The sequence below is a fragment of the Cuculus canorus genome, chromosome 1 (genome assembly GCF_017976375.1).
Source record: "Cuculus canorus isolate bCucCan1 chromosome 1, bCucCan1.pri, whole genome shotgun sequence".
In the NCBI taxonomy this organism is placed as follows: domain Eukaryota; kingdom Metazoa; phylum Chordata; class Aves; order Cuculiformes; family Cuculidae; genus Cuculus; species Cuculus canorus.
Genome location: NC_071401.1, coordinates 21465727 through 21483918, shown reverse-complemented (window position 1 = coordinate 21483918; position 18192 = coordinate 21465727). Strand labels below are relative to the sequence as shown.

The following is an 18192-nucleotide window of genomic DNA, read 5'->3' as shown; positions in this document are numbered from 1 at the left end:
TCCAATACAGTTTTCTGGCCTTGATCAAAAATAGTTAAAAACTAGAAAATCATCATTATTGCAAAGCAACATCACGCTGCAAACAGGCTAGCATGTTGCAACTATGAAATGAAAGTCACTACAAAGAATTATTTCACTATGCAATAAAACGTTGATAAACAATTAAGTAGTAAATTAACAGGAGCATATGTCAGTGCTAAAGCAGCCAATCCCAAATCCTAGTATTGTTCCAATACACAAACTACATTTTTTTGTTTTCTCTGTAACATTAACACCACTATCATACAAATGAAAGGCATAAAAACTCCTGACAACAGAATTTCTGAAACATTGGTAGGTGATTAGACATCGCAAAATTGTCTTTCCTTTGAACTAATTTTAATGTGCAATTCACAAGTAAAACACTCCAGTGAACAAGGCAACCAATTCTGCTGGACTCGGGGCTTATGGGGGTTGGTCTGTTTGATTTTTTTAAGAGAATTACTGGGAATATGTTTTGCTACATGTGTTTATACTCTCCATTTCTATTTTTTTTTTTAGCCAATCTTACTTAAATTCCGATATGAAAAGATCAGAAGGCCAGCAGAACAAAACCTGGCTTCTCACGGTTTTCTGCCTAGCCTTCTCAGAGCTGGCCCTCTCTTATCTGTTCCAGCTTACCAGACTTTTCCCCGCTGCTCCTTGCAATGCACTGGGAACAGTCAGAAGCTGGCTGCATTCTGCCCAGCTAATTGCCTGCTACCTCTTGAAACACCTACCACGCTGAGTATAATAAAAATTACTTTCACCAGAAGTACTAATTTAAGTCCTTTCTCCGCATCATGTTCTTCCTTGCCTATAAAAGCAAAGAAGAAAACATATGACTGCAGTTCGAGTTTTTCATTTTCTCATCAATTCCTTATGCAATGGTCCATTGCATCCAAAAGCAAGCAAGGGGGCAGAGACAGACTTGGGACATCCCATTTCTTTAAAGAACACACTGAAACACACAGCAGCACTGAGAGTGGGGGGGAAACCAAGTTTCATTTGTGAATGCATGATTTAAATTTTTATGTATCCACTCCACTTCTGTGTGAAGTCTAATTCAAAAAGGTAAACTGACACTGATGAGTAGATATATGCAACAAATCGTAGTAATCTTGCATAATCTTAATATTGTATTAATAAAACAATGTATTAACTGCTCCTGATCAGAGGGAGGAAGGAAAAAAAAAAGCCCTGCAATTATAACTTTCTTCTAATTTAAAACCTTCAATTATCTGAATTAAACACTTAAGAGACTTATTCAGCTTTACAGCTCACTTTTTTTTTTAAACGTGACTCAACTACCAGATAGCAATGGTGGCTGTTATCAGCGCATTGCAAAATTTTCTTTTTGCCCATTAGAAACACATCTGTTCCTCATATTTATTTGCCATCCTAAATAAAAGCAAGGTAACATATAACCTATTAGTAACTAAAAAATGCGTCCTTGCCACTGAAACATTACCACCCTTTTCTTCAATACACACAATTTGAACAACCTCCCAAAGAAACTCCATGAGGAGTGAGGCTGAATTCTTTTCAAAGTACATATAGCAGGAGATTAAATAAGACATCATGACAAAATAAGCCTCAGTTACAGGGGCTTCATCAGGCTCAACCAGGCTGGGGGGCAGTATCTTACTAGATGCGTAAAAATGCACTAGTGGCAGTGCCACTACCTTCCACATTCATCTTCCACCTGTTTGAAGTCACACTTCAGCCTCAGCTTATTACCAGACAGGATATTCATTGTGATACTCTTGTCACTGTATTAAACAGATTAGCATCTGGTAAATCATAACGCAGCTGGCCTGAAACTACCAGCTGCATCCGACATGAGAAATCAAGCATCCATAAAGACACTTTACTGCATACATATAACTGGCTGCACTAGAAACATATAAGACATCAGCATCAGACCAGAAAAATGGGAGCAGGAGTCAAAGGGGGAAAGGAAAAAAATTAAGAGGGCAAGATGTCATTCGACGTCTCACTAAATCCATGGGTGCCTCATTGGATGTGGATCAGACACAACATCTGGCTGTATTGAACTCTGACCGGAGTACAAACAGACACTGCTCTCCAGACCTCACAGGCATCAGCAACCGCAATGCTATTTTAACTCAATTTCCACACATATTTTGAAAGGACAGGACATTAGAAGCTTGAATTAGCTTAGACCAGTCCATTAAAAATGCACATTAGGCATGCTTCCTCAGTATTCTCAGCCCTTTCTCTTTTTTTCTCCCCTCAGAACAACTTGCATAACTGCTTTTTGTTTTAAAATTAGAAGGCACTTATCCCAGTAGTTACTGCTATAGAGGCAAGCAGAGCATAGAAAGAGATAATCAAAGCTTTTTTTGCTTTTCTTTCCATGCTTCCCCTGCAGCGTCAGAAGTATCACTCCCAGACCACCTTCCTCCAGAGAGCAGCTGTTAAACCACATGCAAGTTTGACATTGCCTTGGCAAGTTAGATTTTTAAAAAATAAAGTAGAAAGCAGATGTACAGTAACAAACATGAAAGGCTACAAACACAATGTACAATCTTTCCAAACAACAGTGAAGGACAGCTATTATAAGCTACAAGCTTCAAGTATTTGAGCAACTGGCAAGTACCCAAAGCACCAGCTGTTCCCCAAACCTGCCTTTTGCACTTTCACAACCCAGAAAGGGGGCACCGTAATTTACACTAGCACTAAAATGATGTAGCTGAATCCTTTACTACTGTAAATTCTTTATGTATTCACTAATACCAAGGAACAAATTCTTGACAATGAGAATGGCAAGACATTGGCACAGGTTGCCCAGAGAAGCTGTGGCTGCCCCATCCCTGGAGGTGTTCAAGGCCAGGTTGGATGGGGCCTTGGGCAGCCTGATCTAGTGAGAGGTGTCCCTTCCCATGGCAGGGGCGTGGGAACTGGATGATCTTCAAGGTCCATTCCAACCCAAACCATCCTACGATTCTATGAATGTCAATTCATTATATAGCCCCTCTACTTGTGAATATTTCCTTATTCCATCTTCTCAAAGACATTGTTCAATCCCTTCTTTAAGCTCTTAAGAGGTTTCTTCTTCTGTCCTCTAGTAAAATATAACAAAGCTGAATATTTTTACCATGAAATAGAGATTTTCATAGATCCATCCTAAATTATACCCAAATATACTCCATTCTTTCAGGAAGCTTTAAAGCTTTTGACTGATGAATCTCACAGACCTTTATAAAGAAAGAGTTGTTGTAGAATCATAGAATGGTTTGTGTTATAATGGGCCTTAAAGATCATCCAGTTCCAACCCTTCTGCCATAAGCAGGGACACCTTCCACTGGATCAGGTTGCTCAAAGGCCCATTCAACCTAGCCTTGAACATGGGGCATCCACGACTTCTCTGGACAACCTGTTCCACAGTTCTACTAAAACAAGAGGTGGATAGAATATGCAGCTTGTCATAAAATATGTACCAGATGGGATTCCATTCAAAATAAAGCACCTAAATTTGTATGACTACATACACACTAGCCCAGTGTCCACAACCTTCTTGAAAGCTCAGCAGAAGCCTAGAGAACAAACTAAATCACTGCATTTGTCAACTAACCAATAGGTATAAGCATGACGTGGTGACCTCAAATACATCATGTGTAAGCTCTGCTATGTACCCACTTAAGTGGAGGTTTCCAAATCTGGAACTGAATTTCACCCAATCAAAACCAGAGATATGCTGTCAGTTTCTTCACCTCTAGCCCCACAATGAGGTTATGCCACCTTCTCATCCCACCCTCTGTGCCCAGGGCATTTCAACATTTCAGATGTTCACAGACAGTTACATTTTCCCATACTTAATATTGAACTTGCTAAATTTCCATCTCTGAATGGTATCCAATTTGGTAAAATTACCCATTTTCCTATTCAAGTTTGTAATTGGACAGTCTGCAATCGCCTCACGTTGAAAATTTATCTGTGTGCTAAATAGGAAAAGGGAAAGTAGGAAAATGAAAGACTCCAAACACTAATTTTGTAGATGCTATCCAATCCCATTGTTTTCTGGAGTCACTGTCATCACAGATTTCCCTCTCCTCCAAAGGCCATTCATCTTACACCACAGAGCACAAAGCAGGGGCTACATGGATGGCAGACACTGTTATTCTCTTAATTCAAAGGAAGGAAAGACAGACACATTCCTTTTTTTGTATCCTAATCTGTTTTATATTCTTTGTCCAAAGTGATAATGATGGGGAATTCGATGTTTGGGAACCTTTCCTACTCATCACCTGTGAATGTCATTTACTCCTTTACAAGTAATGACAACTTAAAAACAAATACACTGAAGTGGCAAATAATGTGGGAATCACTATTTTAAGTTCATGATCCATATATTATTGCTTTGTCCTTTATAAAAGGGTGGTTTTTTTTCTTAAAAAACCAACAAAAACTAGCTTCATTCTAACCTAAAGTTGTAACATCATTCTGTATACCACAAAAGAATGTATTTGCCATCGGTTACAGTCTAACACTGGTCCAGTGTTCCAGAATAATTCTATATTCATTAAAAAGTATCTGAAGAGAATATCTGCAACTAATTTTTATAACACCTTCTTGTTATTCAAGTTATTCTTCTTACAGCATCTTCTAGGTATTCTATTTCTATCAAGTATGCAATTCCTCTCTCAGGCAGGTTACACTGGAACAAATATCAAACCAAAAGTTTTACTAAACGTTACAATTATGTTTTAAGTAAAGTACTTCACTTTTGTTAGAGATAGTGTGTCCTTTAAATGAGTTATTTACTTCATGAGTTTATCTACACTTTGTTTCTGTTTCCCCTTATTTTTAATGCAACTCCCTTGATTTGGATCCAAAAGCAAGGACACACATTTGTTACAAGTACATGCAATGTCTAACAGAATTCTGTTCCTTAAGGATAACTAAAATCAAGAAGAATTTACTAATCCACAGCAAATCACATCTCTCAACAAGACAATACATGTAAAGTGAAATGCCTACAATATCTCCATCTCAAAAGAATAGACAAGATATATAGACACCTCCGTCCACATAATTTCCACAAATCTTCCTTCTCATCTACCTGAAAGGCATGACAGTCAGTACTGGAATTAAACCCGTTTCTTCCTTCTTAGCATTAGACCACCACTTCTGATCTTCCTCTTGTGTCATACCAACTCAAGTATTAGCAGTGGTGAAATGGGCAGAGAAATCCCTAAAGCAATTCTGTTTCTTTACCAGAGCTCTTCTTTTAATGTCCATTGCAATAAGCTATTTCTGAAGGTCCACCAACTTAAGGCTTTGTTTTGTTTTTATTTGGCTGGGTTTTGTCTGCGCTGAGCTCTTCAGGGCAGATTTCATGGTTCAGTGATACTATGAAGGAAATCAAGACATTAAGCAATGACAAGAGAAAGGACAACAGGGGAGGGGATGGGGTTTGGTTTTGTTTATTTACAACCTAAATACATCTCATGGGCCTATGTTTCTGTAGCCAACCTCCACATCTCCAAAAACCTTGTAAGAACCATAACAAAAATTTCAAGTTGGTAGTTACCTCCACCAACACAGCATGCCTACAACACAAAAAAGTTTACAGAACCATTAACAGGTGAACTTATTAATTCAGAAATTTCCTCCAAGTGGGAGAGAAAAAAGTAAATGGAACTCCAGAGCACTGAACATTTACATTTGCAATTACCTTAATAAATTTAGTTCTCATCAGAATTTCACATTAACTCTAAACAAGTATATGCAAGATGACACTCACTAATGCATAAAATAGTCCTGATGATGATTAAACCTGCAATTAAGTAGCTATTCTTCCTATGAAAGTACAGATTGTAGTATGAGAGGTTTTAAAAATATTATCTGCAATTCTGAAAACAAGTCAGAAACCTGCAGTATTTTCTCTAAAGCTTGCTAGATGATTTTTATTTTGCCTTTGTTCTATAATCCCATCTTTGCATTACCTGTTGACTGTGGTTCAAAAAGATATTTGTGCATCTGCCATGTTGCAACAGTGTTAAAGGTCTCATCAGGTTCCGTTGAGTTACTTGTGTCTATAATTCACTGCTTAATAAGCATGCCTCAATGAACACAACTGAGAGATTGCATTAAAGAAGTTATTGCTTTAAATCTGTCCTTCACAACAGAAATTAAATACTTGAAAACTACAATTCCAACAGTAACTTTACTGCATCACACCATTTCTTCCCCAGCAGTTCCCAAGGAAATAAAAATCTTATCCTTATCCTTATAATATCCTTATCAAGGAAATAAAAATCGAAGTACAGACAGATTATCATAAAGTCCCATTTTCTGCTCCAGAATAAAGGATCACATGCATCTCATTTAATTAAGTTCTTCACTATTTTTAACAGAAGAAATAAAGATATTTCTTGCTCTCTGTTAATGAAGCAAGCATATAAGCAGTAGCATGACTGAGGTTACTGCACTGCTTTATCTCAGTTTCTCGGTATACAACTACAGATCTTTCCAGGCCCCACTAAAATATATGCATAGAATACAATTTTTTCCTATAATAAAGTTCTCATTGTCCAAATTAATGGATTATGCAATTTATATTCACAGTCCTTTGTCATACCGTCCAATATACAAAACCCACTGCCAGTAAACTAGGTTAGAAAATTTTTTACTCTGTCACTTAAATCTTTATAGCTTCTAAAAATGCTTTATGATTTTTTTTTAATAAAACACAGGAAAAACACGTACACACTATATTTTTCACGTTGAAATCCTTTTTTAAAACACTAATAATTTACTTAATTTCATCACTTCATTTCTTCACAGAATAAGCTTTTCCCCAGATCATCCGTGATTATTCCTCTGCTAGTTCTAACTTTTCTTCTTTTTCTCATGCTTATCTTTTCTCTGATAGCAGAGATCTTTGTTTGATTATATCACCTTCTTCTGACTTACCTTCTCACTTAGAATAGCTTAGCGCAGTACAGTAGCAGTAGTTTCAGGCTTTTAGCATTTGATTCTCAAGTAGCCTTGAATCTGTCAGATTCCCATTCCTTAAAATTTTTTGTTAGAAGAAACACGAAACAATGGAAGTAAGGCTTGTGGGGATAGGATCAGGGTGAATGGGTATAAACTGGAGAGGATCGGGGGAATGGGTATAAACTGGAGAGGGGCAGATTTAGACTGGACAATAGGAAGAATTTCTTCACTATCAGAGTGGTGAGACACTGGCACAGGTTGCCCAGAGAGGTTGTGGCTGCCCCGTCCCTGGAGGTGTTCAAGGCGAGCTTGGATGGGGCCTTGGACAGCCTGATTTAGTGGGAGGTGTCCCTGCCCATGGCAGGGAGGTTGGAACTAGATGATCTTTAAGGTCCCTTCCAACCCTTACTACACTATGATACTATGAAAAACAGTGTGGTCCCACTGAAGCTATTTGTTAAGATTTTAAATAAGATTTCTCCTTCACCAACATATTTTTGTCTTCCTTGTTACACTTACTGTTTCTAAGACATCTACTTAAGAACAGATTTGCTTACCTGAAATCCAATACAGGCTCATAGATTCCACAATACAAAAGCCTGCTGTACTGAATCCAATCACTCCACCTGCATCAGATCCACCCACCTTTTCTATTTATTCTGTATCAGAATACAGATGATTCAGGACAGGACACTTTCACAAATGACTACAGTCCCTCATTTCTGGATCATAAGCTGTTCTTTCTCCAAATAAAATTTTGTTCATTGTCAGGACGCTTATCACATTTTCTCTCAAAAGCTAAAGCAATCCCACTGATTAAACATCTACACACAGTGTAAGTGCTGCTGTAAAAAAGAAAAATAATCAGGATAAAAAAAGTTTTAAGTACTGAAAAACTTTGGAAAAATGTGCGCTCTTACTCAAATAAGTACATTTAAATCTGATTTAATAGAATGCTATTACCCATCACCGTGTTTGAGGATAAAAGGTGGCAGGTCATATCAATATAGCATGCTCAATGGGGGGAAAAAAAAAAGTTGATTTGTGCCCGTGTGCGTTCAAGCCTCGACTGACCACCACTAAATTTATTAACTGTTCCATATAAATCACATTTTCTCTTCTGTCTTCTTTCCACATCTACGTGGATAATGCAGTCACACATGCAGTGATAACAATTCACATTGTTGCTTTTCACTGAACAAACCGTGACCAGTTTAAACTATCAACAAAAGATGCTGACACATTAATCTTGTTCTTAGTGTGATGGCTGCTCATCCTGGTCATAGTCCCTTCCAGACAGCTCAGTGTGAAAGGGATGGTGGGATGGGGAAGAAGAACTATTCCATACTGTTCTGAACATCTGTTCCACTGCCTTTGTACACTTAAAAAAAGAAAAACCACCTTACCACCACTATCAATTTTACTATTTCAAGCTAATACCACTAGGTTATATAGGATCATTTGTTTAGTTTCTGCTGTCTTTAGAATGGACTTGTTTCAATAACCAGGTACTTACGCTGCACTGAAAGCACATTCTTCCTTCATATGACCTTTCCCGAAATCTGTATTATACTCCAAGAATTTATCATCCCTTCTATTCAAGCAAACAGAAGTGAACTGAGTCACCATTTGTTTCCCTTTAGCTTTATTTGTTCTTCTTCACTGAAAAGATACACATTATGCAATTGTTGCAAATTCTTTGAATTTTATCTGAACTTTTTTGCGCAGCAACTCAAAATTATTTTCCTTGTGTATATACAAATATATTGTTAGCTTTTTGGTTTTTAAGCAGAGTTGAATGAAAGAAATAAAAGGATAAATATCTTACTGCAGTGTACAGTCCACCTCTCAAATAACATTTACCATTTAAAAATACCATCACTTGAAAAGAAGCACTCAGCCAGAACAAGGAGAAAGAACTCAGTGCGGGAGTTAAGAAAGCGGAGGAAGCAGCCCTTTGTCCCACACCACAGGAAAAAGACTTAGATTGATCATCCTCCCCCTTTCATTTCATCTTGACATGTGTGAACCATACGGCCGCTGAATTATTCAGCTCTTTCTACTTTGAATAAACAATGATGATACATATGAAAATTTAGAAGTACAGAAAAACTGATTGGAAAAATAACACCCTGTCAAATATAATTTTGTTTTAATCTCTAGGACCTAAACGGTGACATTCAGTAGGGACTACAAACTGGATAAGGTCAAAAGTGGCAAAATCAAAGCAGCAGAGAGCTAGTTAAAACACCAAGCTAATTAGGTCAGGAACAGCTCTCCACTACCAGGTCAAAATGCTTCCAGATGTCATCAAGCTTGGATCTTATCAGGTTTGAGTATAGAGTTCATTGTGTAGACAGGGCCATGCAGTTCTCACCCTCCATAGCCAAACTCAACAGCCCAAACACCTGAGGAAATGTCCACAGGACACTCCAACAACCAGGTTGTTATTCCCATGAAATAGAACATCTTAGGGTGCTTACTTAAAAAGTGGTTTGGATATCTAATACATGTTATTCTATTAGTTTAGTTTGAGTTACGGAAAGTCACATTTTATCTACATTACAGAAACAGAATAATTATGTAACACGAAACGTTACTGCATGATATTTCATGCTACTTTAGATTATTTGACACTGGAACAACTTGTAACAGAATATGAAAAGTCTGCAGCTACAAACAAGCCTTTTCTTAACATTTCCGCTACAATAACACACAAATAGCTCTTGGAGACCATTTCAAGGGCTATTGTCCCAGCCTTCCCCCTTCACAAACAGTTAAGCGTTATCAGCAGCAAATGCCTTGATTATTTAAAGAAAACTAAGCCTTGCTGACTTACATTGATCCCATTTAACAGAGCCTTACTGGTCTTAAAGTGCTCGAAATATCTGTCTGGGTCACAGCCCATGTGACAAAGGCCTCCCGGTAAGGCCTCCCGAGCTGCCTGCAGTGAGAATATGCTGTTCAGATCCTCCAATGACCTCAAGCTAAATGAGAAGAAAATTCAGTCATTTGTTTCTCTGAATTCCAATTAACACTCTACTGGAGAGAAAAGTACAAAAAGGGATGAAGTATCCACTTCATTCTAATAATATCAATTTTATGACAATACACCGTGTTCCTTATTCCTCTTATCGTCTAATTTACGATTAAAATCCTTTCAGAACAGCATTTCTCAGAAAAAGAATTTATTCTTAAATTCTTTTTTTCCCCATAGCAGTTATCTAAAATCTAAAATGTCACAGGGAAGTGTTAGCTTTTCTCATAGTTCAGTCAATCCAAAAATCTAAAACGTCATATGCAAGTGTTAAGTTTCCATATAGTTCCTTTCCACACAAAAAAACCTCCAAAAAATTCATATATGCATATATATACAAACACAGAAGTATACTGTTTGTGAACATATATATTTGATATATACACTTGCACACAAATATATAAACACATTTTTTATACATATAACATCCTGCTATGATGGAAGAGAGCAATAACATAGGCTAAACTGCAAAAGAAGAAACACTTTTGTACCATAACAATTCAGCATTAATCTTCATTTAGCTCAACTCCTCGCGTGCCTCCTCAACTCCCAGTTCTTACCAGGCAGGACAGACATTCCCACTGGAAAACAACTGCAAAGATGCTTTATCAGACTGCCTCAGCATATCACAACCCCTACAATACCTTGCAGTCAAGCAACTTGCATGTCCATGTGAACAATCAGGTTCTTGGAGATGGCAGCAGAAGTTTCCTGGCACATGTTCCTAGTTCACAGACAGTCCATGAATATTTAAGTTAATACAAGATAAATCAACACCCTTAAAATTCCTCAAGGTAGAGATTCCCACTTCCTTCTCACCATAGAGTTTCAGCAGGAAACTCAGGATTTCCCCAATTCTTCTTATAATGAAGCTGTACTTTCCCAATAGATCAGAAGCCTGGAAGTGGCAGCTAGTCCATGTGGGGAAAACAGATTTATTTTGGGTGCATTTTAAGAAAAAACTAAGCAGAATATTTTGTGTTTGAATCCAACAGCTGAGTCTAAGTGAATCAACATCAAAATTCCCAACTATTTTCATCCTGAGCCAAGTGTGCCATCTGTTCCCATGAAGTCCATCTTCTGGTGGCTACTTTACTACTACAGCATATCACAGTGTGCCAGGCTGGTGCATAAATCAAAGATACTATAACTGATAGAGTGCAACACTCAAGACAGTAGCAAAAAAAACCCAAAACAACCAAACACCACCATCCAAAAATCCATCAAAAAGCACAAGCAGCCTTAAGCCTCAGCGTTAAAGAACACAGGAACTCTGCAAGCTTTGTGTGTTGTGATTATTTTGCTTTGGTGCCTAAGGAGAGCTGAGGTTCAATTAGGTGGTTTCTGAAAACGAGGATGGTTTTCCTATCTTTCCTACTGCCAGTTTTGGTAACGTGAACACTAATGATGCAATTTCTCTCCACCAGGTAACCTTCCTCTCTCTTCCATGTGGTTACCATCTTCTAATAAATCACAGAAACCATTTATGTTAGATTCACAAGAAATTAGTGATTCATAAAATAAACCAGTAATAATTACAGACACCACAGCAGAACATCCAGTTATAAGTAGTTCAGGAGTTCCATACACCTTACAAGGGAATTGCAAGCAAGTAACACAAGGTCCAGCAGAAATCAAGATGGATCATATCCCTTTTGCTGGCCTTATCAATATCGAAGACATTTTTTTAAATTAAGTTACATGGACAGATATCCATTTATGCCTTTCACCAGGAACAGAATACCAAGAGAAATAAAACTGCAGTAAAAGAATCTGAATACACCCAAGGCATTTTTCATTTCTTTTGTTATGGGTTTCTAGTGGTTTATTGGCTGTGTTGGTTTTTTTTTTTTGTGGAGGAGGGCACGGATAAGGTGGGGCAGTGTTTGGTTGCTGGTTGTGTTGGTTTTTTTAGCAAAGCCTAAAATGAATTTCAGGCATTAGTAAAAGTAGCATGTTTTGATACAGTAACGTGGGCTTACAAAACCCTATTTGCAGCATTAAAGAGATTTCCTCATTACACATACAGTAACTCCCATTATAAAACAAATAAGCTACTATAAAACCATAGTGAGTCTCAGACTGAATACAGCAGTTAGTCTTCTCTAAAAATCCCCTTTCAAGACCTGAAGGCTGAAAAGCTGTGTTCCGTGAAATTTGGCATTGAATCAACAGATCTCCATGGAGCTGGCAGAGTAGAAGTGCTCCAGACACCAACTTTACGGAAGGGGGGGCGGGGGAAGCATTCTTACCATGTATAATCAATGAATAAGAAAAGACTTAAGCAACATTTTTCCCTGCAGAGCAGTATAGTTGGTGCTGGTGATCCTGTGTCCGTCTTATGGGGTTTTTGGAAGGGAAGCAGAGATACTTGTTCCAGACCAGCTCTCACCCAGTCTCATGGCCCATTAGGGGCTGAACATCATCATGTGTGTTTCTAGAGAGTACATTCTGGTTTTAGACTCTCCAGCAAAGGGTTCAAATACTCCACAACTGGGGAATTTGCATCATAAACATACTTCTGGATCCAAACTAAACCAATAATGCACTCTACAATGCCTGTTGTCTCAGCGTGCTTTACTTCACTACAGAAAGGTTGGAAAAAAAGAAAGTCTTACTTTAATTTTACGAGGTCAAGGAGGAAGAAAAAGAGGCAAATACTGGCTGAAAAAAAACCCTGTCATCGTAAGGCTGAAAACAAGTCACACAGCATTTCTTAATTATAGCTCCCATCAATGTTTACAAATGAAGGCTCCATGGGAAAGAAGGGAATAAAGACACTCTATGCACAAGAGTCACAGCCTTTATCTATCCTCTTCTTTCCTATAATGCACTCAGCTACCCAAGACTTAGAGAAGGATCTCATCTTCCCCACTAGTTAGCACTCAATCACACACCAAATTCCTGGCAAAATGGTCAACTAAACTCCCCTGAAGGATGAATAGATCCCCTAAGCAAGGAAAGGCTACAACTGAAAACTACCACCAGAAACCCTATTACAGTAAGTTTGGATAATACGTGTGTTACTACAATCTATGCACCTAGACATAAAGTTTACTCTCCAAACTTGAGAAAGACAAGAAGCAGCATCTCAATTACACAGTTGAGAGTCACAAAGCTACTTTATGATGTTGGAAGTCACACAAGGCCCGTAGAAGGACTGGAAACTGGACCTAGCTCACACCAACACTTAGCAACAAATGCTTCCACCACAATAATTATATTTGCTTTTCAGAAGCAAGACCAGCTCCTGCCTTAGGATCCACTCTACTTAAAGTTGGGCTTTTTAAAACAGCTGAAAGGCAACCACTCCTTGATTTAATTAGATTTCTTTCCCCATTCCCTGTTTCAACATTTCTGCTATAATAGCTGCTGCTCCTGGCTGAGACGCTTCCAGGGCTAGATTCAGATTGGAATCGAGCAGAAGCTTAACCCAGAGGAAAGAAGTAAAAGCAGTTTATGTAATTATTGCAGTTGTAGCTGAGATCACGAGTGATAGTAAGAACACTCAGTTCACTTCAGCACAAAGGAAAAAACCAAACAGCAATTCAAGTTAACCTCCCATTCCATACTGAAACAGGACAGAGGCATTCAAAAGATCAGTTACAATGTTTAGTTGCATAAGTGAATAACAAGCTAAGTACCAGTGACTACCTATAAAGTGGTAACTAGTTATGAAAGATTAGTAACTGCTTTCTACAAGGCATGGCATCAACATTTCCATTGAAAGAGGATTTACATCTAGTCACAGAAATATAGAATATTCCAAGTCAGAAGGGAGCCATGAAGATCATCAAGTCCAATTCCTGACTCCACACAGGGCAGTCTAAAAGTTAAACCAGATACCCTAGAGCATTGTCCAAACACTTCTTGAATATTAATTGGCCTCGGGCCACAGCCACTTCCCTGAGGAGCTTGTTCCCCAGGGAATGACCATCTTCTCAGCAAAGAGCTTTTTTCCTAATATCCAATCTGAACTTCCCCTGATGCAGCTTTAGGCCAATCCTTCACACCCTATCAGCAGACACCAGAGATAAGTACCTCCCTTTCTTCTCCCCTTCATGAAAGAGTTGCAGACACTAATGAGGTTACCCCTCAGTATCCTCTTCTCCAAACTGAACACACCTAGTACCCTCGGCCACACCTCATTAGTCCTAGTCCATTTCACTGTTAGGAATACAGACCTATGTCGTTTCCAAAAACCACATAGGAGTCCCAGAAAGCTCTGACAGGTTCAACAAAAAATCTTACTGAAGAGAAGAAAATAGACATTTCTTATACATTTATTCCCAAGGACAGTATTACAGGACACCTCATGCATGCATTAAAAAAGAAGTTAATACTCGCATAAAGAGATGCTTTTGGTGAATGCTAACTTGGTATACATTGAATCATAGACTACTACACTTGATCTTGGGCTGAGAAGGCTGAGAAGCATTGATTTCTGTGGTTTGTTTACAAAAAGAAAAACCAGCATATATCCATAAATATTTAAGACCAAATTAATTTTAAAAACATGGATGATTAAAGGATAATTTTTTCAACAAGTATATGGCACACTGAAAGAGGAGGGTAGATAGAAACTTGGAAAAAAAATAGTATCCTCCTTTCAGGAAGAGCAACTCAATATGATGAAAGGTATCACCATATCTCAAGAAAAGCAGTTGCTCTTAGCTCCTGATGAATTGTGACAGTCTTCTTGCATTTTTCCAAGGGAGTAAGATGAATCAAGGACAAACCATTAAAAAATATATGAAGGAATCTATTATCTATATGGATGTAAAAAGTCTTAATTCTTATAATTATAAAGAACAGAACATTACTTGTTCCCCATTACTTTAACAATAAATACCATAAAATAGCATTCAAATAGATTGCATGTTGAACGGATCATGTCCATAATTCACAATTTCAGAGAGAAAGATCTGTCTATAAAAATTCAGTAGCTGAATATCTGAAGAAAAGCCATTCAGTTTTATACTGATATCTGACAATAAAACGCTATGCCCACATATTAGAACCACAGTCCAACCTTCTCCTTCTTTACAGGAGCCCTACCAACAGTGCTTTCTCTTATTCACTTCCAGCACACTCCTACCTCCTGCATACTCTCCACTCCAGTTGCCAATACAGCAAAGAAGGCTGTTGTGTCCTTCACGTATCCTACATCTGCTTTCCCCTACCAGGGAATTTATCGGCTTGAACTCTACTTTGGACACCTTGCTTTTAGCAATGTCACATCTCACCACTGCTTCAGAAGTTGCCAGCTATTCAACAAGAGTTGGAGGCACTGATAACTAAACGTTAAGGTTTAAACTAATACTTTCAACTACCCTTTCCTTCCCCTAGTTTTACATTCCAAAGTTTGCCTACAAGGCCTATATTGTACAAAACGTTGTTCTTCTTATTACAACAATTTCCTAGTCACAGGCAGCTTCTAAGGACCCTTCCTAACACTCAAAAAAAAAGTCCATTAGCTAAAAGAATGGGACAGGGTAGTTGCTCCTCCCTCTTTCCCATCCACTCGCCACACACTTCCCGAACTCCCCTCCCACTGTCAGGGTAAAATATCTTATTCAAATACGGTGTTATTTGAATATGAAAACTCCTCAGACATCTCTCATAATATATGTCAACTCTTCCCACAAGTCCTTTGGACTAGATGCAGCTTCTCCCCAAATCATGGTGAAAAAAGTACCTAGCTAACTAAATGCTGGCAGATTTCAGATCAGGCAGATGCCTGCAAAGATTTCTAGTGCTCTTTTTAAAAAAAAACATAATAAGGAGCCATTTAAACTCTGCAACCAGATGAACAGAGTTTAAGGACAGACTGCTCAATCCTATAACTACACAAACTGCACATGAAAAATGAGGAAGTTTTACAAATTATTTCAATTGACAAGAAAGGGAATATGACCCGCAATGAGTATTCCCAAAATATGCTTCAATTTTATTCCTGAAGTTAAAGAGGAACAGGCAGTCATCTAGATCCTGATAATCACTGCAGTCTCTTATGAACTTTTAGAAAGCAGTTAGAAATAAATTTCAACAACTATTTAAAAAAAAAAAGATTCTTCTTCCCATTCTGGTTCCACAGTGCTTGGTCCTGAAGTTCACTGTGAGTTTGCTTCAAAATACTTTGCATATCAGACCAAAATACTTAACACTGACCTGTCATTAAACTGTTTTGAATGAAAACATTTCTTAGAGTAGATGCTCATTCACACTACCAGTAAGTAGACTTTAAACCTAAACATGCTGAAGTGAAAACAACGGCAAAAAATTGAACCCTAAGATGCTGATGTCCAAGGTGGTTTTGTTTTTCTTTAAACAGAAATAAAGATGCAGAATTCTGAAGTAAGCTTACTATGAAACTGCCTCCATCCCAGCACTGCTGTTGCCATTATCCTGATAAAATATTCTCCTGTGAAATGCAATTATTAATTTATACCCTACTGAGCTGACAAGATCCCACAATCCAAGAGGAATAGATTTCCTGACTACAGCTGTAGCAACCTGGCTGCCAAACAGAAAGACGACTGCCATTGCCACCTCTGCAATGAGGTTCCAGGAGGCAATACTGCAGTTGTTGGAATCCTGCCTGAGGAGATTTGAGAACCACACCAAACTGAGCAGAACTTGTGCAACTGCACTGGAAATAAGTGTTTTTGTGGACTGATAGGGGAAGTCATTGGCACAAACTTACAGTGTGGCACAACTGCACTGACTCTGATTCTCAAAAACTGTCAATTTTAAGTTATCTATGGACCTTTCACACACCCCACCAAATTATGTAAGAAATCCATCAATACTTACATTGCCTTTAACAAGACTTTAAAATAGGCAATGTAATCTGCAAGCTGCATGTATGGAAAAAAAAAAAGAAATTAAGCCACTAGAGACTAATCCACACACAGTTCAAGAAGCAATTTAATTACAACCATTACACTTCGAAACTCATTAGTTAATCATTGCAGAGGCAACCAAGATTTAAACCTCATATTCAAGCAGATCTCTTCTCACTAGCTGCATAATTCAGAAAGGAAGTTACTACGATGCAAATCAGAAAAAGTTCAGAGAAGAGGCCAATGACTGCATTTATTTGCAGTATTGAAGTAGCACCGAGTTTCCCACAGTGTCAGGCAGTGGTAATGAATATTTCTGTATGCGTTCATATCACTGTCGTGGAAACATGATGGGCACACTAAGGCTCTCACTGCACACAAGCCAGTTTCACCAAATTACTCCTCCTTATGTATTAACATCAAACTGTTTGCCAGGCTGCCGTTTCAAATACAAAGTCTCTCAAATTCATGCAGTCAAGTTCTAAAGGTTTCTAAATGTGCACTGAATACAGTTTAACTAACGTGGGGCAAGACTTGAGCCCAAACATTCATCCTCTTCTAATATCACAGACAGAATACAAGAAAAGTTCATGGAAAATGCACCCACTTCGTAATTAAGATCAGAATCTGTGATCAGACTTCTCTATCGTGTTTTAAGTTAGTGTCTCCCAAGCCAGTTCCACCTCACTCTGGCTTTACCATTTGCAATACAAGGATTCCAGGACACTTTCTCTCTCTTCTACCACAGGCCTTGTCCTATTTTTCCCCCTATACACTTCAATGCAATTAGTGATCTTCGGCTCTTGCCTGGCAAAGCATTCCAAAAAACCTTACACCATTCTCCAGAAGACTATTTCTCTCTCCTGCCCAATCTACCTTTTAGACTCGCTCTTTCCTATTCCGAAAAGCTTCCTTCCTTCAGGGAAAATACAAACAGGTAGTCTTCTGAAAAAAATTTGGAGGAAACTTTTCTTAATAGTTTGTTTTAAATCAAGAATTTAAGTTACTAATAATTTGCCAACCACAGAGGACACAGGCTAAGTGGCTGAGGAGTCAGATAGTACAGTCAAAAGTCTTTGTGAATAAATTTGTTTTAACTCTGACTGAAAATATCTGAGTTGCTTTCACAACAAAAATATTTCTAAAGACTGTATCAATCCACACAACAGCCACAAATGTAATTTTAGCATCTTTCTTCAGAACATGTAACTGGATATGCAACATTTTTTTTTATGTGCTGAACTAACCATTATACAAACTTGTATTTCTTGTGACAACATATAAGTAAATCTAAAGGAGTTCTTCACCTGGTGCACTGAGCTGACA

At 38.1% G+C, this 18192-nt stretch overlaps 1 protein-coding gene across 5 annotated transcripts in view; it reads right to left on the bottom strand.

Annotated features, from left to right (window-relative positions):
- The window catches only part of WASF3 (WASP family member 3), a 78802-nt gene that overhangs the window by 25953 nt on the left and 34657 nt on the right, over positions 1–18192 (bottom strand). The window lies entirely within an intron of this gene.